This window comes from Camelus bactrianus, chromosome 18 (genome assembly GCF_048773025.1).
Source record: "Camelus bactrianus isolate YW-2024 breed Bactrian camel chromosome 18, ASM4877302v1, whole genome shotgun sequence".
Classification (NCBI taxonomy): Eukaryota; Metazoa; Chordata; class Mammalia; order Artiodactyla; family Camelidae; genus Camelus; species Camelus bactrianus.
In genome coordinates this window covers 22,079,311-22,082,728 of record NC_133556.1, presented here as the reverse complement: position 1 = coordinate 22,082,728, position 3,418 = coordinate 22,079,311, and positions in this window count along the sequence as shown.

The following is a 3,418-nucleotide window of genomic DNA, read 5'->3' as shown; positions in this document are numbered from 1 at the left end:
ATGTTGTGGAGAGCGCGGACAGGGAGGGCTGCTGAGCCCTTGTGAGTGGTTTTACAAACAAAGCTCCGGTCATGGGAAGTCCCCTAGCTCACTGTGCCCCGCTCCCTGCTCCCTTCATGCTCTGGTCTTCAGTTTCCAATTTATCTGTCAGTCAACTGTCTAGACTAGGGAACAGTACACTTCTTCCGCAAAGGGCCGGAGAAGTAAACATTTGCAGACCATTTATTCTGTGTCTCAACTACTCTCCTGTGCCGTTGTAGTGCCGAAACTATCATAAACAATATGTAAAGGAACAGGCCTCTTACGTGCCAGGTAAACTTTATCAACCTGCGGCAAGATGGAGCCAGCCCACTGACTGCAGTCTTCTGGACCCTGCTTAAACTCTCAGCTTCTTGAGGAACCTTAATGCACGTCTGGCCACCGCTCGCTAAGAGCCCATTGAAGAAGGTCCGATATGGAGAGACAAGAATTCACCCACTGCTGTGGAAATGAAGAAAGCCCTCTTCACAGCCTCCCATTTCTGGGATCAGCCTTTCACATCATGAATGTTGAATCAAGCCTGTCGTCCATGGTGGCTTTCCCCACTGACAAGTCATGCAGCTTTAGACAAGTTACCCAATTGTTGTCTTCTCTCCTGTAAAATGGGACCGAATCCCTTAGGGTTGTCTTAAAGAGCAGAGGAGGGGGAGGGTGTAGCTCAGTGGTAGAGTGCGTGCTTAGCATGTATGAGGTCCTGGGTTCAATCCCCAGTACCTCCATTAATAAATAAATAAGTAAATAAACCTAATTATTGCCCCTCCTGCAAAAGAAGAGCAAAGGAGATAACAGCAGTGGTTCCAGGTAATGTGGGCATCACCCGACACAGGGATGCAGGCACACGCCCGGCAGAAATAGTTGTGATTGTCACTGTTCTGCTCACAAACCTGGCTTTTGTCCTCCTGAGTGATGTTTACAACCTAGAGGCACAGCTGAATTGCTCAGGACAATAGAAGACATTTCTTTGTAATGCCTTAGGGGACGGGGAGAGAGAACGATGAAGCAACTGGCGAGGAGAGAAGATTTTGGTGGAAAAGAACAGGTGTTGGAAGATTTTCATGCTGTGTGAGATGTCTGATGTAAAACCTCTCCCTTCACTCCCCAGGGGACTCCAGGGAAATATCCCTTTCTTATTGCTGGATTGGAGAGTTGGATCCGTTTGTTTTCAGGAGCGGCTAATCTGCTGAAGAGCTGGCCCCTACTTGTTTTAGGCATGACCTGAGAGCCAGGGCTCCCTGACCTGGCACATTTGAGGTTCAGCAAATGCTAGTTAGTTCCCTTCTCATTCTACCTTAATCATTTTATCTTAACCAAAAATTCTTGGTAATTCAGATTCGGTGCCAAAAATCAGTGAGTCTCAAGCATGGATGTTTGTTGAAGGAAGAGAGGAATTCAAATGAGGCTTGCCCGATAGAGATCCCTCAAGGATATACAAGAATGGCTTACAATTAGCATACTCATTCTTAATATATAAATAGATTCTTCTAAAGTGCTGAAGTATGCTTCAAAGCAATTTGATTATCAGCAGTCTAAGCATTCTCTTTGCAACCTTTCCCTCACGCTGTTCACACTTCCCAAGAACAGAGGAAACCAGAGACCAGCCCTTGCCTGAATGATAACAAATTACAAATGAATAATTGCCCTACCACTCCTTGGGACAGGGGACTCAACTTCTTGGGAAAGAGACGTCAACTGGGCTCCAACTCATATTTTCCCGTATGTTAATTGTGTGATGTTGAATAAATCACTTGTCTTCTCTGTGTTTCAGTATCTTAGTAAGTTCAGAAACATCTTGTGTGCATTTTGGGAAGACTGAATAGTGTTAAGATGTCAATATACTGAAAATGATCTGCACATCTTGGCATTGTCTCACATCTGACCTGTGATTCATCTCCTGGGTGAAGGTGCTCTAAAAAGTTATCAATTTTTGTTGTTTGTCCTCCCCTAATCCTGGAAATTTGCACACGTCCACGCACACACACACAAACACGCAATTCATTTCATTTCTTGCTGGTGCTTTTGGTATCATATCTAAAATCTGGTGCTAAATCTAAGATTGTGAAGATTTACCCCTGTGGTTTCTCCCAAGAGTTTTATGGTTTTAGCTCTTATATTTGGGTCATTGATCCATTTTGAATTAATTTTTTGCCTAAGGTGTGAGGTACGGGTCCAGCTTCATTCTTTTGCTTATGGAAATCCAGTTGTCCCAAGCACTAACTGTTGGAGAGACTATTCTTTCCCCACTGAATAGATTTGGCACCCTTGTCAAAAATCAATTGGCCGTAGGTGTATAGGTTTATTTCTGGACTGTCAGTTCTATTCTATTGGTCTATATGTCTGTCCTTATGCCAGTAACACACTATTTTAATTACTATAGACTTGTAGTAAGTTTTGAAATGGGAAAGTGTGAGTTCACCAACATTATTTTTCAAGATTATTTTTGTTACTCAGGGCCCCTTGCAAATACATATGAATTTGAGGAACATTTTTTTCTTTCTTGCAGAAGAGGCCGTTGTAATTTTGATAGGCCATTGAATCTGTACATCACTTTCTGTATATTGACATCTTAACAATATTAAGTCTTAGTCTAATCCATGATTGCAGGATGTTTTTCACTTATCTAGATCTTCTATAATTACTTTCAGCAACATTTTATAGTTTTCAGTGTACAAGTCTTTTACTTCCTTGGTTAAATTTATTCTCAAGTATTTTATTCTTTTAGATGCTATTGAATACGGGATTGTGTTCTTAATTTCCTTTTTGGATTGTTCATTGCAGGTATATCGATTGAACTTGTGTTCATTTTGTCCCCTGCAACTTTGGTGAATTTTATATTAGCTCAGTAGCTTTCTTGCAAATTTGGGGGATTTTCCATGTATAAGATCATGTCATCTATGAACAGAGGTAATTTTCTGTCTTCTTTTCCAATTTGGATACCTTGCATTTCTTTTTCTTGTCTAATTACTCTGGCTGGAACTTCCAGTATGATGTTGAATATCAGTGGTAAATGTAGGCATCCTTGTCTTGCTCCCCTAGTCTTAGGGGAAAAGCCTCCAGTCTTTCACCACTGAGTATGACGTTAGCTGTGGGTTTTTTATAAAGGTCTTCTATTTGTTGAGGAAGCTTCCTTTACCCCTTGTTTTATGAGATTTTTTTTCTAATCACTAACGGGTGTTGGGTTTTGTCAAATGCTTTTTCTTTATCATCTGAGGCGATTGCATGTTTTCTCTTCATTCTGTCTATCTTATGTGTTAGATTGACTGATTTTCTTATATTGATACACCCTTCCTTTCCTGGGATAAATCCCTCATGGCCATGGCATAGTAAATCCTTTTAATATGCCGTTGGATTCTATTTGCTAGCATTTGTTGATTTAAAGCAA